This window comes from Chinchilla lanigera, unplaced genomic scaffold (genome assembly GCF_000276665.1).
Source record: "Chinchilla lanigera isolate Chin_1 unplaced genomic scaffold, ChiLan1.0 scaffold00064, whole genome shotgun sequence".
Classification (NCBI taxonomy): Eukaryota; Metazoa; Chordata; class Mammalia; order Rodentia; family Chinchillidae; genus Chinchilla; species Chinchilla lanigera.
Window position 1 is genome coordinate 11,593,471 of NW_004955465.1, and position 18,874 is coordinate 11,612,344.

The window sequence follows — 18,874 nt, forward strand, 5'->3', positions numbered from 1 at the left end:
AGAAGCCGCTGAATTCCGGGAGTTGGCCCAGCCACCGGGGCCCAACTGTTTTGCTTTTGTGTGTGGCAATTCCACACAGTACCAGTGCCGTCTGAAGAGACACACCATAGTAGTTTTCATTGTTTGCCTTTACGAGCGTACACCATCAAAGATTATTTGTTAGGTCTATTTGTTTTGGTAAGAAACCGGTCCAAAGGCAGGCAGACAGGCAGCTGGGAAAATGCTTTGGCAGGCGAGGGTGGCGGAGGGGGGCCCGGGGCTCTGCCTCCCCAACACCGAGGCAGACACATGGCGTATTTTATCATCTGCACATGGGCTGTGTCTGTTGGAATCAGGTTGGTTTTCTAGTAAACATCACTGCCATTAATGCCAACTGTTTTTCCTGGAATGGGCTCCGGCTCAGGCGCCCTGTACCTCCTGGTCATGGCAGTTTCCGGTCATCTTCGGATAATTTAACCTAAGGCCTGGGCTAGGGGTGTAGCTCCGAGATAGAGCACTTGCCTAGCATGGATGAGGCCTGAACTTTGAGTCCCAGTTCTACACACATACATTAATAAATTAATCAGTTAATTAAAAAAGAGAAGTTAATGTCCTATCATAACATTTCCTTTAACTTAAATAAAGCTTGTGAATGGTATCTCACATTTCTCCCAGGTTTGGCAAAGTTTCAATTTCCCCATGTGGTGCGTTACATTTATGGTATAAAACAAATACAGTTTTCTCACTGTCTCCCCCCTTGCCAATTCGTACATTAGTTTTCTTGATATCGATATAGCTCTGCTGAGTCCCAGGGAGTTCGATTATCAGCACTGACAGTCTCTGGTGACTCTCATGAAAGGAGAGTTGCGCTGTGTTTTCCACCCATGCCAGACATTTTCCAGGTAGGTGTGTGGAAACCAGAAAGCGTCCCCAAGCAGATCAGAGCAACACGAAATGCAGGGCAAGGGCTGGATTTGCGAGCTCTTGGCAGTCTCCCTTTCCAAACAGATTTCTCTGATACGGCCAGATCTGCTTTTGCAATATTAGCATAACTTTCGGTTTTATCCACCAGACAAACAAATATTGTAAGTGTCTACACGGGGTGGCTGCATAATTTGTTCTCCCTCTTAGGAAGTGTTTATGGGATTCTGAGTCGCTCAGCCTAACGTGGGTCCTAATGGCTTCAAGTCCCCTCCCGCAGCACGGTTTCTAGCCATTTCAGATTATTTTACAAATTCAAAGTCAGGCGCATGTGGCGGGATGAGGAGAAGAGGGAGCTGGGGTCTGAAAAGGGCTCGGAGGAGGACAATGGATGAGCACCCCAAGTGTCCCTGGTGACACCAACTCTTGCATCTTTTTGTATCAGTTCAGAATAAATTGAATTTTTAAAAAGGGAGGTTCGAATTCCTGAGGAAAACCTGGGGTGGAGCTTTGACTGCTACCACTTTCTCTTACAGAACATAGTGAGCGTGGCTGTTAATTCTCTCATACTTTGAAGGACTTACTGATAATTGTATGAGGCAAAGGAATAGTGCAGGAATTGTGCAGGGAGCCGCTCTCAGCCCCCTGGCTCATCACGTCTCTGGAGTCCCCCTCCCAAAGGGACCCTCAGGGCGGGCTGTTTCTGAATTGTTTTATCTGGAGGGCAAAATTGGGCTGTTCTTGTTGAACCATACCTCCTCTTTTCTGTCCCCCCCCTCGCCTCTCTTCCTCCTCTCTTCCTCCTCCTCCCCCCTCTCCCTGTCTGTCTCTTTCTGTCTCTCTGTCTGTCTCTCTCTCTCTCCTGGGCTGCTGGGGATCGAACCCTGGGCCCTGTGCTCTCTCACTGAATATATCCCAGCCTTCCTTTTTTCTTTCCTTTCTTTTTCTTTCAGAGCTGCACAAACTCTGATGCTTCAGGGGAAACTGTCTTCACCAGGGACCCGTGTCCCTGGTAGGGAGAGCCAGAGTAGGTGGCCATCCTTCTCCTCCTTCCTTCTGCTGGCTGCCTGGCGTGGGGGAGCCCAGCAGACCTGTGCCCTGCTGTGGGCCACGAGGGGTCTGAGCTGTCCCCAAGCGGGGAACAGGGCAGTCCACACTGCCTAAGGCAACAGGCACTGTGTTCCCACTGGGAACCCATGCGCCCGGCAGGGGCAGGCAGAGGACGTCTGGGAACTTCGCAGCCTGTTTGCTTCACCCCTGCAGTGGGTAGAGGCGCGGGAGGTGCCCTGGGAAGAGGCAGGGGTCAGGCCCACGGCCACTTGGCCCACAGAGGGAGGTGACCGGTGTGGACCTCAGGTCTGTCACAGGGCCCAGCGCAGCTTCCTGCCCTCTCCTGCTCTGCAAGAGTGTGGGTGTCCCCGCAAATACTTTCTCCCCATCCAGCTCCTGCCCACAAGCTGCACACACCATGGAAGGCCATTTTCTTTGTGAAGCAGACCCAAAATATACCCACGACGGCACGCAGGCAGAAGGCCTGGGCAAAACACTCCTCCCAGTTATTTTAGTGAAATGAGCAGTCTGGCTTTGCAAGCCAAATCTGACAGCATGAAACCACAGAGGTGGAGGGGTTTGTGGCAGAGGGACTTACAGGGGCTCTGGATGGTTCATGCCATGGCATTCGGCTGCACCAGGAAAGCACAGGGTCTGGCCTGAGGGGGCTGTGCCTCAGTTTACCTTTATGCAAGAGAGGTTCATACCTGTCTCTCATATAAGGTTTTTTTTTTTTTTCCTCTCATATAAGGGTTAAAAGAGGGACTTCCACAAGAGGGTCTCCATGGCGGAATGGGCTTTGATTTGTTTTTTTTTTTTTTTTTGGTTTTTCTCCGGTACCAGGAACCGAACTCACGACCTTGTGCTTGCCAGGCAGGCGCTTTTGCCACTGAGCTAAATCCCCAGCCCCCGGGATGGGCTTTGAAACGTTCTGAGAAGAGGTGGGAGAGTAATCCAAGGAGCTAACCCAGGGTTAGAAACAGCAAATGAGAGAGAGAGAGAGAGAGAGAGAGAGAGAGAGAGAGAGAGAGAGAGGATGAAGAGAAAAAGGAAGGAGGAGAAGGAGAAGGAGAAAGAGGAGAAGGCGTTTGTTCCCTGAACGTCACACTGGAGTGTAATGGTCGTATTATGCCCTGACCAGCCCAGGCTGGTGGGACCTACCAGTTGGAGGATTTGCTGAGACCCCTGGACCAGAAGCAGGGGCCGAGTGTGCAGGGGGAAGGCCAGGCACAAGGCAGTCTTTCCAGAGTGCCCGCCTCGGCCTCCCTGTGTGTGCACAGCAGTTTCCATAGAAACCATTTTGCCAGCCTTTAGAAGGGAGCTATAAAAGCTGGCAAAAGTGGTCCGCTCTACACTGAGATAGATACTAGCTTCGTAAGTGTGTATAGGCTGCTCATGGATACATGTCCTGCTTGGCTTCGGTGTGAGCTGACTGTTAGACACAACGTTTTGGTTTTGTGTCTTGGGCGCTGGGGATCCCAGGAGTGCCACAGAGCTTCATCCTGGACCCCAAACAGACCCAGCAGGGGCCAGGGAGACACGCACCGAAGGAAATCTCACCTCCCAGGGCCCAGGAGAGAGGATGTTGAGGCTTTGCCAAAGGCGGCCTGGTGATCTCATGGGAAGGAAGACTGTTAAAAAATGCAAATTGAAACGGGCCCTTGCATAAGGGAATGGGGCTTTTTTCCACCAGCACATTTGCTTTCCTGCATGAGGGTGTTCGTTTTTAAGGTACGAAGCAGGAAAATGGAATTTGGAAAAGCACTGTGATTTAAAGCCCTTCAGCGAAAGTGCCCAAGAACCAGCCTGGGAAGGGAATGAGTAGGTGTGGGTGGGGAGGAGAGGTGTGAATGGCCTCAAGTAATTTGGGGGAGAGGAAGAGATAAACAGGGGCCTGAGGCCCCTGGAAAGGCACGAAGAGAGGCCTCAGTCACTCCCCAAACCTGGGGCATTGGGTTTCACTAAAGCCCTTTATCTCCCTCGGGTCTGATGTTATCTCATCTGAAAATGGTAAATCGTTTATATAACATTTGCTGGTTCACACACTGAAGGTGCTGCGAATTAACACGGCTTGGAGAGGCGGGGCCTCAGGCAGGAGCTGTGGGAGTCTCCGTTTCCCCTGGCATGAGGAGCCTTATCTCTGGCTCCGGGTGGGAGGTGTGGAGGCAGGAGGAAGGGTGGGTGCTGCTGCGGCTGTTCTTCCAGTTTTTTCTCCGTGTGTGTGTGTGTGTGTGTGTGTGTGTGTGTGTGTGTCTGCGAGTGCTCACGCTCCTGCCCATGAGCTCCAGGGCAAATGGCTCTACTCTGCCGGGACTGGGGACCAAGAGGCCCGGTTCCTGGGCATTCGCTTCAGCAGAAGGAAGGCTCTGTGAATAGAAGCCGGGAGACTGAGAAGAGGCTTGCTCTGCCCGGTTTCCAGAGCCCCTCAGCCTCTGCAGAGAAATCCTTAAGAGCAAGTCGCTGACAGCTCATTAGACATGGCTGACCAGTCAGTGGTGCTTCGTTTGGGCGTAAAACTAGGGATAGATTCTGTACCTCCTATTTATTTGTTGCAAATTGAGATGTTCGGGGATTTTTGTGTGTTTTGTCCTCTTACGATTCTCAGTGAACTAGAATTAGAGCTCAGCTACACAGACTGAAACCAGTGGTCTTATTTCTCCCCTTCCTAGTGATTCATCAACAGAAGCGATTTCTGACCTCTCCACTCCTCCTTTCCCTCCCTGTCTCGCTTCCTCTTTCCGCGTTCCCATTTCCCTTCTCAGCGACTGACTTCAGGGACTGGGATGGAGCTCTGTCGCCATCTAATGCCAAGAAGGGAGAAGTGCACTCTCCCCTTCAGACAAAGCCAACTCATGCAGCAAAACGAGCTGTTTGCCAGGTAAAAAGCCTTCAGCCTCGGGACTGTTTGCACAGCGAGACTTCCCACTGGGTTTGGAGCGCATACAGCCCGTGGGCTTTATTACTGGACCCTTAGAATAATCCTCACTCATTAGGGGCAAAGGAGGGCGAATGTCATAGTATCCAGTCGGGGTCTGTGCGGGTGGTTTGTTTCCTGTGGTGAAAAGAGGAAAACCCTAAAGGAGCTTGGGTTCCCTTGTTCCGTGCTTTGGTCTCGTGCATCTTTATCCCTAACGTGCCTACGACAGCCAGCCGAAGCCCGGAAACGCTCCGAATGTGCAGGTGGCCAGGCTCTGCAGGCGGACAGCTTGGCTGTCTTCTCTCCTGAGTGCATTTCAGGTCCTTGGGGCCCACGCCATCCTTCAGCGCCCGCTGGTCTTCAGTGTGTGCAGCCAGGTGCAGTGGCCTCGGGCGAGGAGGGGCGCTGAGCGACCGTGTTATGCTGTGCGCCGCAGTCCTCACCCAGGGCCTGCTGGAGGTCTGTGTGGGGCCGTGCACCCCACCACGGAGTCAGACGGGTGTAGAGGGAAGGGGGCCACTGCCGTCTCCTCAGAGCAGAGGTTCCTCAGCCAAAGTGGCCTGGGCTTGTGGGGCAGGCAGGGAGTGGCCCCTAAGCTGTTCTAGGCAGGATCCACAGCAGGAGGGCCCCGTGTCCTCTGATCACACCGCAGCCTTAGATGCAGCCTGAAGGTCTCCTCGGCGAGGCCTCCATGACGACCCCCGGGGGCTGTGGTGGCTCAGTGACGGATGACAGAGGTTCACAACTGTCCCTCATGGTGCTGGGGAGGTGGAAAGGTAGCTCCATCCATCGGAGCCCAAGCCAACCTTCCTTGGGCCCGGTTTATCAGACACAGGAGCCTTAATACTTCCTGACCTTTGTGCGGGCCTGGCCAGGTGCCCCTGTGGCCAGCGTGGTCCTCCCTTTTCCTCGGCTTTGCCACAGCTGTGACGCTGTAGGGGCAGAGCGACTGCTGCTTGCCTGGAGGAGCTCGGAGAACAGAGCGCCACGGAGGTGGACAGAGCGCTGGAAATTGTTGGAAATCAACGGGGGGAAGGGTGGGCTGCGACTAACGTAACCTCTGCTGGGGGCAGCCTGGGCTTCCCTCCTCCCTCTCTTCCTCCTGCTCCTCGTCTTTGTTTTGCATGCTGGGTGGAACCCAGGCCCGCACTGCCCCTGGAGCCTAGCGTGTGCAGAAGGTCCCACGTCCACGGCAGGTTTGCTGGGTGCTGTGCTGATTTTTACCTCCTCAGCCCCGGCTCGCTGCCGCATTTGCAGTTGGTCAGGATGCTGGCACCCGGACCTGCCTTGCTCCCGGCCAGGAAAGCGTGAGTAAGAAGCCCAGGCCGAAGCCTCCTGCTCGCTCTGGGGCTCACGGAGAGACCTGCTCCCATCGTGAGGTGCACCCCTCTCTCCTTCCTTCGCTGTGGCCGGTGGAAGTCTGAATCCCGGGTCTGGGCAGAGCCGCCAGGTGAGTGCGCTGAGGCCCGGCTGGGCCTGCGGAGGCGGGTGAGGGCGTGGCGCGGAAGAGACAGCCCTGGGTGTGGGAGGTGGCGGACCGGCTGCCAAGGGCTCTGCCGCTCGGTGTGAGACCTCCTGCAGCTGCCGGCCCAGGTACCGCCTGAGTGGAGTTATATAAAAAGCCTTTATGAGCCTGGAGAGGGTGTAATCCGTCCTGGAAGAACACACGCTTCATTGTCTGCCGGCGCTTGTGGGTTCCTCGGCTCCATCTGTCTATTATGGGCGCTCCCCGCCTTGTCTGGTCTCCGCAGGCGGAGTTTCTGTGGGCTTCCGTGAGGCCGCTTCAGAGAACAGGATCCCAGCCCTTTAGGAACCGGAGCATGAGCAGGGCTTTCTGGCCCTCCTCTGGCTGTGAGAAGAGCTTCTCTGGAAGACTGACTTCGACATGTTTGCCTGGCTCTACTTCTGTTTTGGCTGTGTCGGGCATCGAACCCAGGGTCTTTCCCACGCCAGGCACCAAGCTGGTATTTGGAATCGCGTGCTCTTCATAACACAGCTGAGCACGTATGTTCGCACCAGTCACATGCACGTGGAAGCTTTGAGCGCACGCACTTTCTCAACTGCTGGTTTTCACCTGGACAGACTTGAAAGTTGTGAGGCACGACCAGGGCTGGCTGTGCTGCCTCAGAGTGGAGGAGCCCCGGAAAGCCAGCGAACTCGCCCCCTTGGACGGGGAGCGCTGGGAGCAAGTCAAGCAGCCACTGGAAGCTGCACTAATGTGCTATAGGCAGGTCTTCCTGGCTGTCATTCTCATACCCTTGTCTAGCCTGCTTTCCCTTGCAGGACAGCAAAATGAAAAGCACTTTTAAACAATCATGTAACACACACACACACACACACACACACATACACATAACACACATACAATCTGGACTGACTGTGGGAGTCATATAAGCACTGCAGCCCTTAGCTGCCCCAAGATTCCAGTGATAGGAAGAGGGGACAGTCAAGTCAGAAAAGGCTACTCACCCTGAGGACCTCAGCCCAGGTATTGTCACTGTCAAAGCCCCACCCCCCCTGTGTGCCCCACCCCTCCTTTTCCCCAAGGACAGTTGCCGCCTGCTTTGGGCCCTGGAGGGACAGGAGACCCTGTGGAGGGGACTCAGCTTCCAGAACTTACCTGGGCAGCAGGACTTGGGTCTTGTCTGTCCCTGTCACGTCCCGGCCAGCTGTAGTGGACGGAGGTGATGGGGCTGGGCTCCCTCTGGGATCAGCCCGGCTCCCAGGCATCGGGGCTCCTGGTGGCATAGAGGTCGCCTTGGTCGGGCTTCCAGAAATCTCTCCCAAGGAGCAGAGAGCCTGCTCACACCGGTGAAGCCAGGAAACTGATTTTGTGTGTGTTCCTCGAGCCGTGGTGTGTTTGCACAAGCTGAGCAGAACCCCTTGTGAATTACTTCACTCCTTGCAAACACTCTGTGCAGCCTTCAAAATCGCCCAAGGATCTTTTCATGAGTTCAAAGGAAAAATGTGCTATTTTAGTGTACGAACCCATCTCTCCAGAGCTGCAGAGTTACCACGTCATGTAGGAAGCACGCTGCCCTGGGGGTGGGCGGCAGGAGTGTAAGTGCTTGTGTTATTTTTTTAGTAGTGTATTTTTCACTAAATACATTTCAGAATCACAGGTGAGTGGCTCTATGCTGCTATTCACAGGCTGAGTCCAGAAGGACTTTTTTTTAAGACTGCACAAGATCAATGTTTTGGAAGTGGTTTTGGCCATGCATGGGGGCGGGGAATGGGGAGAAGGTGGAGAAGGAAGTGGCGGCAGCAGAGATGTGAACTTCCGCCTCTCCAGGACTCAAGGCCTGGGGGCTCCCAGATGCCCCAGCAGCCCGGCTCCTCCGGCCCCAACCTTTGTCCTGGGGACCAGCCAGCCCCTGTGGGTTAGTGAATTCTCCTCCCAGCCAGGGGAAGCTCTGTGGCCATTCCCAGCCTCACTGTGGGTGACACAGCTGGGGACAAGAGCCCCTGTTATGCCCAGGCGGGTCCTCTTCAAGAATGAGCTGGGTCTCAGGGAGCAGGATCCTTCCCACAGTGTGAAACAGCAGTCGCAGATGCTGGCGAGCATACAAGATTACTTGAGACCACTGTGGCCAGCGGCACTCCTTCCTTGGGGACACCTTGCAAGCTCTGGGACACAGAGGATGGGGACTGTGTGCTGTCTGGTGCGTTCAAGGTCCCTGTAAAGTTCATGCTATACATCAGGCACAGTAAGAGATCAGCAAGAATAAATAATGCTACAGTAGAGCAATGGTAACAGTGTACTGTTATATGTTTATAACGTAAGATTTATTTAAGAAGCATAAGCTTTTATTTCGGAACTTTCTGTGTGATAGTTCAGGACTGTGGTTGACCTGGGGTAACAGAGCCTGTGGAAAGGGAAGCCACGGATCGAGGACGACCACAAGGTTTGGTGATCGTGATTTTTGAGGGGACTTCAAAGGTGGAACTGGCACCACATGCCTGCCCACTGCGTGCTCTGATGCTGAGCTGCAGGTGACATTTGATTTTTAATTATTTTTGAAAGTTTTTTTGGCTTTTCTGAGACAGGGCTGCACTATGTAGTTCAGGCAGGCCTTGAAAACTCACCAGAGTATGTAGCTCAGGCTGGCCTCAGACTCTCAGCAATTCTCCTGCCTCAGCTTCCTGAGTAGCTGGGGTTACAGGTGAGTGTCACCATACCCCACGGTAACTTGTGTCTGAATGAAGTTCATCTGCTTTACAGGTGCTGTGGTCACACCCTGGGCCTCCTCCTGCTGAGTGTGTGCTGCGCATCTGTCCCCAGAACCCGTGGGATTTGCCTGGCACGATTTTCTCCGCAGGCTCATGCAGCCTTCGTGTTGGCACTAGGTGCCCTTCTGCGTTGTGTGTGGGCGTTTCAGCAGCAAAATTACCAGGCAGAAGCACCCAGAGGCGGGAGCAGGGCCCTGCACAGACAGGGAAGGTGCGTGCACGCTCCACATGGAGGTAGGGAGGCCGGCGTGGCCTCTTCTGGCTGTGGACCTGCTCCTCTGCCTCCTGATTTTTTTTGCTGTGTGTTACATGGCTACAATGGCCATAAGAGAGACAAGGGTTACAAATGAATGTCAGTGAGTGTGAAAATTTGCAAGTGTGGAACCCACAGAGTGAAAGACAGGCAAAGTGTTGATGAAGCTAATGTACATTTTTAAGATCCATTAATCCTGGATAAAGTTAGTGCCTAACAATTTAATTATAGGCTTTATACCGTATGAAAATGTTTAAAATCAGGTGCTGTGGCACCCTTTAACCCTGCACTTTGGGAAGCTGAGGCAGGACTATTGAAAGCTTGAGTCTTGTGTGCACAATATAGCAAGGCATCGTCTTGAAATAAGAAATAAAAAAGCAACTGGGGATGCTGTTTAATGTGAAGGCAGGCCCTGAGTTTAATCCTCAACACCACAAAAGGATTGAAAAGAAATAACTGCCTTCCTAGAGTGTTCTGCTAGCAAAGACGCACCTTGGAAATAGCTCTCTGCTCTCTTCCTCCCGTGAGGTCGGTGCTGCCTTTCTAGCCTGGCTTTCCACACTCACCAGAAGATCACCCAGCAAACACCTCTGTGCTTCTGGGTCCTTGGACGTAAGCCCCAGTGGGCAGCTGACCGAGATGGAGTTTGGGATGCACTGAAGAAGACCCTGACCGCTGCCGAAGCGTGGGCATGAGCAGGGCTGTGCTTAACACATAAGAGGGAGGAGATCATTTCCCTTGGGGATGCTCTTTCCGCCACTTTGGGCTACACTGGGGAAAAGTGGTTCAAGTTGGAGATCCTTTTGGGTGTCTTTTTTCTGTCCTCACGACAAGAAGTGTTATGAAACTTTAAAGTGAGATGGGGAAGCTCTCCGTGCAGCACAGCCTTTCCTGCTGCCGGCTCTTACTCCAGGAAGGTGGGGGCTGTGCAATGGCCGGACTGGGGAGACTGAGCAAAGGCAAAGTGACCTCTCTCCTGCGCACCTCCTCAGAGGCTCGGGCAGCTCGTGGCCGCCTGGAAACCCTGGGTGCACAGTGTGCTCCACAGAGTTGCTATGGCCCCGGGAGGGTGCTCTCCAGCCTCGCTTTGGGAGATCCTGTGTGAGGACTGGCTGGTGCACAGAATGCAAGGATGTATCAGTCAGCTTGCCGGCACTATAGCGAATATGCAGAGAATCAGCACATAAAAGGAAAAGGTTTACATTGGCTCATAGTTTTGGTCCTGGTTGGTGGAGCCTGGAGCTTTTTAGCCTGTGGAGAGACAGCCACACATCACTGCCGGGTTGAGTGTGCTGAAACAAGCCCTTCACTTCATAGCAGGGAGCAAAAACAGAAGAGGAGGTTGGAGTCCCACTGTCCCCTTTAAGGCCCCCACCCGCCACTTCATAAGATCCCCCCTTTGGGGATCTCCCTTCCAAATCATAGCACTGGGAGTGTCTGCCCAGGCCGCAGCCCCGTGGTGGGGACAGCGCAGAGTGAAAGCAGAGTGCTTCTTCCCTCTGCCTCCCATCCACGAACTCCCATCCACGCTCTCTTTTTTCTCTCTGTATGTGTTAGGGGCCACTTCCTGTTTTGTTAGGGGCCACTTCCTGTTTTGTCAGAGCCTGAAATGGCCCTGCTGCCCTTCTGGTGATTTCCCAAGACGCGGTCACTGCCTGCTGCAGAGAGCAGCGCCACTTGGTGTTGGCCGTGGAAACACAGGCCATCGGCTGCCAGGGGAGGAAAGTAGCTCCTGGCGACTTCCCTTTGAGCATGTTTTCATGGCGCACTGATAATCATCTCAGCCTCAGTTACCAAACAAATATTTCGGGAGGTGCCTCAGCAGCAGCTCATGGTGGTTTGAACCTCACCAGGCCCAGTGGGGCCGACACCAGTCTCGTAACTGCCTTGTTGAAATCTTGTGGCTCACCAGCCTCCTGTCACAGTTCTCAGGCAGGCAGTGGCACACATAGAGCAGTGGGTAGTAGCATGTTTGAATATCACCGCAAAGTCACTCAGCAAGGGGAGTCGTGCGGATTCTCACAGTCCTCTTTGACTTTGATCAGCTCGAGGCTTGGTATCAGACATCTCTGTGCGTGAGAAAAGCATCACAAAATTGTCCAGCATCCACTGCCCGCCGGGCAATGTGCTAGGTGCTAGGAGATAAGGTGAGCCTGCTCTGGTTCTGTCGCAATTGAAAACAGGGCTCACATTTGCAGTTGAGTAATGACAGTCACAGCTGCCATCCCCCAGTGCCCGCTCTGTGCCTGGCTTGGCAGATTCACTCCAAACCATAGTCTGGAGTTGCTGGCCGTTGCTGGAACACAGATTTTTAAAAATGAAATTGATCTTAATTGTTGGGTATTAGGTGAAAAAGAAGCCCCCAGCCAGTGTCTGCCTCAGGTAGGAGCCTCAGGTAGAAGCCTCGGGTAGGAGCGTAGGGAGAGTGACTTATTGACAGACGGCGACATCTGTTTCTGACCCATCTCCGTCTTCTCAGTTCTTGGCCCAAAAACAGACCCTCAGCTTGTGTTCACTGAAAGAATGAAAACGGTGATTAAAAGAAGAACAGTGAACTGCTTCACAGTAGAGGGCAGATAGGAGCACCTCTCGGACTCAGCGTTCTTAGGAGCATTTCTTGCTTTTTCTGTTCATTTGGGAAGTGAATGACACAGGTGAAGGGAAGGGTGTGGTGGAGTCGGGCTGCCAGCTCAGTGCAGCCTGTGGCAGGGGCTTCCTCGCTTTATCCAGAGAGCTGGGGTACAAGTGCTGTGGGTCATATGTTATCGGGAAACGGCCTCACCTCTGCATTTCACACTGTGTCTTGGCAGATGTTCCGGGACGTTGCAAGCGCTGGCTGTGAATGTCACGACAGACACGCTGTTGCATGTGCTCTTGTTTGTGGCGGAGAGGATAATTGTGGAGTTCTCCTCCAGCAAGGTTCCCTGGGCAGGAGACAGCTCTAGGATTGGCATCTAGCTTTTCGCTAAAGTCTGCAGTATGGCACATTTCCACGAAGGTCACTCAACATAAGCTCCCAAACATCTTCCTGGGACGTCACTCTGCAGTGGCCAAGCCATACACACCCAGCCCCGTCGCCCTGGGGACCGTGACCACGCAGCGGCGAACCAGTGCTCCCGCTGTTCACAGGGGAGACAGGCTCGTGCCCCGATCTATGGAGTCTCGTTGCCCAACTCCTTTATTCACTTGCTCACAACTTTCTGCCAAATTCTTTGAGGCTGAAACCTTTCTTGCCTGGTACTGGGCCATGCCTGCCCAAAGGTAAATTTTTCTGGAGCGTTCCTGCCAGAGCTCTCAGGCCTTTGAGTCAAGGAAAAAAGGAATTTTTCATTTAAAGAGGTTGGCTGTGTTCGACCACACCCAAAGCTTAGTCTGGTTACTGAGAGATCTTTCTGTCTCTGTCTCTGTCTTTGTCTCACGCACACACACACATACACACACAAACATTTGAACCCACTCTCACAGCCAGTATACACTCTCATAAGCAGATACACACACACCTGATCCACAACATACATACACACTCACTTTTATGCAATAGATACACTAACACTTAAACACATTCTGTATACCAGTCCATTCCTGTATATACCAGCACTTAAATGCTGCACACTGACACATTCCCATAATCGATATACACTCACACAATTTACACACACCCACAAGCTGCACACATTAGACCTACACACTTATGCACTCAGATACATGCAAACACACCGGTGCCGGCACACCCAGCAGACACTCACCCCACACTCTCACACACACGCTCTTGTAACTCAGTGTGTACACACAGGGCCCAGACTCAGGCGTGGAGACATACGCAGGACCTCCACGCTCAGGCTGGGCCGGGGAGACCAAGTGAGTCCACTTTCTCCATGGGGATAAAGATGCTGTCTGTGTGGTCTGTGTGCCAGGAGCGGCGGCCAGAGGAGCAGGTGGCCTCTGGGACCGGACTGCGGGATTTCTCGGCACGTGCAAACACACCATGGGGCTGGGACTTGCGGATGAGGGGTGTGAAGCAGCACGGGAGAGGGGCCGGGCACTGACGGCACACTGAGAGCGGCTGCAGGGGGGAAGCCTGGCCTGGCTGTGTCCCTTGCAGCATCCATTTCTTGGGGCGACATGCGCATTGTCCACTGTGAGGACGCGAGGCCAGCTCATCCCGCTCCCCTCACCAAGGCCTTGCTTCTTTCTAATACTGTAGGAAGTGGCCACCCAGAGCTGGTGGAGGGCAAAGGTGTGTGGCACTCCAGCCAGCACCCCCAACCTGCCCAAGCACCCAGGGAGCTGCTATCAGAGCTGCCCTCAGCAGCAGCCTTTCCCCAGCACCCAGAAAAAATGGTGCTGGCCTGGTGATCGGCTGCCTCCTGGGGGCCAGGGAGCCCCTACAAAAGCCATGGTGCAGCCGGGCTGCTTTTCCTTCCCACTCCTCCTATTTCCCTTTCCTTCTTTAGCAGCTCTTTCTTTAGCCTGACGCAGTCTCCAGAAGGCCCCTAATAAACAGTTGGACACAAACATCACCTGTTTTCCGAAAAACTAAAGTGTCTAGCTTTTTATATTCAAACCTTTATTGCCCTGTGTCTTTTTATTCAACAAAAGAAAAACAGAAGATCTGAAGCCGTGGGGCGGGGGGCAAAGAATTTAGGAAGATAAATTGGAGGACAAAGTCCCAATCTTCGGTCGGCATCTTCCAGGGACCCTGGCAAGCCCAGCAGAGCCCATCCGTCCTGGCAGAGTGTCGGGGGCTTCAGACGGAGGCCGGAGTTGCGTGCTCATCCATGGTCACTTGGCGGGCTTGGGAGCAGAGGCAGAGTCACATGGAGGCCTGTTGGGCGGTTGGGAGCGACAGCCGCGCATTGGGTTGGTGTTGAATGAGGTCCACCTGGAGCAACGCTGCTCCCCTCCTTGCCTGGACCAAGGCCAACACGCCTGCACTGTGGATATTCTCACTTCCAGTCTGTTTCTTGGGTATGTGGATGGACAACATGTGAGCCCCCTAGAGGCAGGGGTGGACAGGACAGCATCTCCTGGCAACCATGCACAGTAGGGGCATGAGTTAGAGGAAACCCCCTTTTCTAGCTCCTGAAGCCAGGGACTTCCAGCTCTACATCGGAAAGGTTACTTTGCCACATGGCCCCAAGCTACAGGTGATTTTGCAGAATTTTGAAAAGGTCAGCAGGGTTATATAATGATGGAAGGTCGAGAATCAAAGTTTCGACCCAATAACCTATAAAATCTTCTTTAAAACCAAGGTCACCTACATTGAAGAAGTCTTTATTTAAAAACCAAGGTAAAGATCTTGAAGACTTTCTTTATCTTTTAAGTTACATTTTTGTGGTTTGAGTGGGCGAAACAGAACTGTGGTTTCAGTAGAAAAAGACCCAACAAGGTGGGCATTGAGAGGGCGCCACCCAAGCCTCACCCTGCCTTCACATGGCGCCAGACTGACTACTTCCACCGGGAAGGGTCAGCACATATATATTCATGATGGAAAGAAATTCTTAAAAATTGGTATTTTTTTCTTTTTACAATCCCCCCCAACATTTTTAAAAGAATTTTTAAAAAATTCTCATTTTTCTTGTTCTTTTAAAATCCCACAATGCAAGATATATTGCTACTTTTTTAAAAATTTAGGCAATATATCCTGTTGTTTTCTCCTTGGTATACAGGGACGTTCTTTAGAGCTGCCTGGGGCTCCGTAGACGTGCTGAGGCTTATCTAACCAATCCTTCACAGATGGGTACAGGTATTGCTGCTGGTCTTTTATTCTAATGAACAATGACTGAATAGATCACATTGGACATATGTCATCATACCTTTATGCAAGACTGTCCATAAAGCAAATTCACAGAAGTCAGATTGCTGGGTCACAGGTAAGTCATTTTATACATTTGATAGTTATAAGTTCCCTTTCCACTGCTGTTTTACCACTTTGCCATTTTACCAGGGCTGACAGTGCTTATTTCCCAACTAACATATTGACTAACTTCTGGATTTTTGCTCGTCTTCTGAGAACTGTAGCCATCACAATGTCATTTAATGCAGATTTCCTTTGAGTAAGATTTTGCATCTTTTCATATAGTCATATTTCTTTTCTGTGAACTTTCTTTTTCTTATTCTCACTTTTCTGTTGGGCTATGAGATTTCTTCCTTGGGATTTATAGAAATTCTTTATGTATTAGGAAGACTAACCCTTGTCTATGATATGAATTACAAATTTTTTTTTCAGTTTGTTATTGGTCTGTTGACTTTGTTGATGGTATATTTTTCAACTTTCTATTATGAATAAATAAACCATTGAAAGAACCAATGCAGTGATAGGCGAGATACATCTACCCCCCAAATTTAATAATTGACAGTGGTTACCTGATCTGTCTTATTTCTATGTGCATGTGTGGGTATGTGCATATTGGTAAAAGTAGAAATAGAATTTCTTTAAACTCAAGGACTTAAGTATGTATCTTCCAAAAATAAGAACATTTTCTTACACAATCATCATATATTTTTTATACCCAAGAAAAGTCAGTAATTCCCTAATATCTAATATCTGTATGATCTATGCTGTTTTTATCATATATAAGTTTTTAATTTGGATAATTAACCAGTCTCACAATCTTTTTGAAATGACGATTGAATTTTTGAGTCTTATTTAAAAAGATCTTCCTAATTAAGGCTTTAGAGGTATCTGCCCTTGAATTTTTCTATGATTTTTACGCTTTTATTTTCTTGTGCTTAAGTCAATGACAACTCTGGAATTTATTCTAGTGTATTCTTGGATGGGTAGACCCAGTGTGTCTTTTCCCAGATGGCTTCCTGGTTACAGCAGCCCACACTGATCAAAATATATGGCGAGTATAATAATTACTGCGATACAAATCACACTGCCATTAATCCTTCTCAAAATATTTCCCCTCTCTTTGAACACATTTATCCCTTCATGCTAGCCCCTTTCTGAAGCCATCCCGGAAGTTCTCTTTCATGAGTGTCTTTACCAGGTGTGATGAAAAATACAGCGAATGTTCATGCCAAGTGCCATGGAACAGAAAGTCAGGCCCGTACAAACACTGCACTGCGTCCTCATCCATCTTATTCACCAGATCTGGCATCGCAGGACTGCTGGCTCTTCCCCAAGGTCAGAATGAACATGAAACGCAAATGTTTTGAATCAATTCAGGCACCAAGGCGGCCCCAACAGTGCAACTAAAGGCATGAAAGAAGACTCTAAAAGTGTGTTTTGAGGGATACTAATGGAAATGTGTCTTTTGCTGTAATACATTTTAAAAAATTTAAACATTTATTGTGTTTTTTGATCACTCCACATAAAAGTCCTTCTGAAAGCCAAGTGAGGTATACTAAGGCTGCAGCTCTAGCCACTGGGCAGGATGAAGCAAGAGGATCACTTGGGGCCAGGGGTTCACGGCCAGGCTGTGCACCAGTTAGGAAAGAGGGGAGCCCTCACACCCCTGCCTTAGGTGGAAGTGTCAGTTACCCTGGTTTGATCACCACCTGTTGGATCCATGTATCAAATTATCACCTCATGTGCTGTAAAGTGAGATTACCGTGAGTGAAGGGAAAATAAGAATAAATGCCGGTATTTATTGTCACAGGTTACACAGTGCCGTTTATGAAACACTTTGCATGCTCATTTGACTCCGTTTCCGAGCTTTCCACTCCATGAGTCTATTCTCCTTCCAGTTTTAACTCTTGAATCTTTAGAGGATTGAAAATTCTTGAAACTTGTCCTTCCTCATTTTTCTTTCTTTTCAGGATTCTCCTGACTTTCTTTTTTTTCTCTTTCATATCAACTTTAGAGTTACTTGTCTCATTACAGGAAAACTCCACTTAAAAAACTGAGAGGGCGATCTCCAGATTCCCTAAATGAACTTACACTTGGCGTCTCCTAATGGTGAGCATTGGAAGTTCTGCCTCCACGCAGCTGACCACGCTATGAGCCCCCTCAGGTACGCGGAATTGCATAGTATTCGCCCTTTTGTGACCACTCATTTCACTCAGGGTCATATCGTCATGGCTCATCCAAGTCACAGCATATGTCAGAATCTCCTTCCTTTTTTAGGCTGAATAGTATTCCTTTGCACGTAGAGCCCACATTTTATTTATTTAGTCTTTTGTCCCAGACCTTGGATTCTCTTTCAAACATTGACGTGAAAGTCCCCAGTGAAACGTCTGTTCTTGTCCACTGTAGTTTGTCCAGAACCTTGCATAGCAGACAAGGAACACCCACAGAATACTGGGGACATTTTCTCAGTACATGATAGCAAGCTGATATCCATATATAGTTAAGATTATGAAATGGAAGGTTATAAAAAGTTTATCTTCCATTTATATGGCACTCTTCAGCATTCAAAGTATTTTAAACGTACAAATGTGCTCATTTTAGCAACACCAGAGCCCCTTGAAGTATGGGGGAGGTGTTACCCCCTTTTACCATCTGTATGTTGCATCAGTAGGAGCTGGAGGTGGGGAACACTGTGTGACTAGCCTGAGGTCTACCTAGTGCACAAGATGAAGCCGAGTCCCATGGACTCGTGTCCAAGTTCAGTGGTTTTGCTTCCTGCCCACCTGCTTTTCCTCTGTGCTATGGTTTGGGTGGCAGAGGGGCGGCTCTGGGGGCTGTCTGTGCATGGGAGCCCTCACAGCCAACCCTCCTCGGGGACCACCAGGGAGATAATGTCCTCTCTAAATCCTTGGGGACTTTGTCTCCTCACCTTTGTGTCGAAGGACACCACATGTCCACTCCTTGCCTGAATCCCTCCTGCAGAAGACCCTAGGTAGCTAGCTGCTTATGACAACCTATACAACAAAGGCTTAGGGGACAGGAGGACAGCACGGCTCTGCCAGTCCCAGTATGGCAGGTGAGCCGCTGAGGGCCTGGAAGCTGCAGCTTAATTATACAGCTGGCTCTTTGGCCGGGAGCCTGGGTGGGGTCTGAAGCTGCCTGTGTCCCATTCTGGGAGAGTGGAGACCTTCCTGGGGCAGGCCCGTGGACACTTTTAGGTCATTCTTGCCCTGGTTGCCTTAGAGCTACTGCCCTCAGTCAGGGATGAATGCCATTGACCTTAGGTGTCGCAGCCTGCAACTCAGCTTTGTGGTTCCCCTCTGGAAGGTTTCCAGCGTCTCGATGTTTCCCTGAACTTGGGGTGCTGCAAACTGTCTGCGGTCTTCTTACAGGGCTGAACCAAGGTTACGATCCACAGAATAAAGCCAGCCTTGTTCCCAGTGAAAACCCTCAGTGTTTTACCTCTTTGTGTGTGCTCGGTGCATTATGCGTTCGGTAAAAATCCTATTAGCGACTGTGTGACATCATCCGCTTAGAAGGATTTGGTGCTCACTGATACCCAGAACTTCTCTGGAACGGTCCCTTTCCCTGTCACCTTCCCACTGCTTCTCAGTATCTGCCACAAAAGCGAACTAATAACTGTGCGGCCGCTCTCCTTCCTGGGGCTTTTCACGTGGGGACCCAGTGTCCTCTCCGAGCCAGGACTTGCCTCATTCTGGTCTCTTTT

At 51.0% G+C, this 18,874-nt stretch overlaps 1 long non-coding RNA gene across 1 annotated transcript; it reads left to right on the forward strand.

Moving 5' to 3' along the window:
• Positions 1 to 9,016: 9,016 nt before the first annotated feature.
• On the forward strand, positions 9,017 to 13,870 carry LOC106150134. The gene is made up of 2 exons (XR_001236762.1): positions 9,017 to 9,308; positions 12,161 to 13,870. It is a non-coding gene; the product is annotated as an uncharacterized LOC106150134 (long non-coding RNA).
• Positions 13,871 to 18,874: the final 5,004 nt, after the last annotated feature.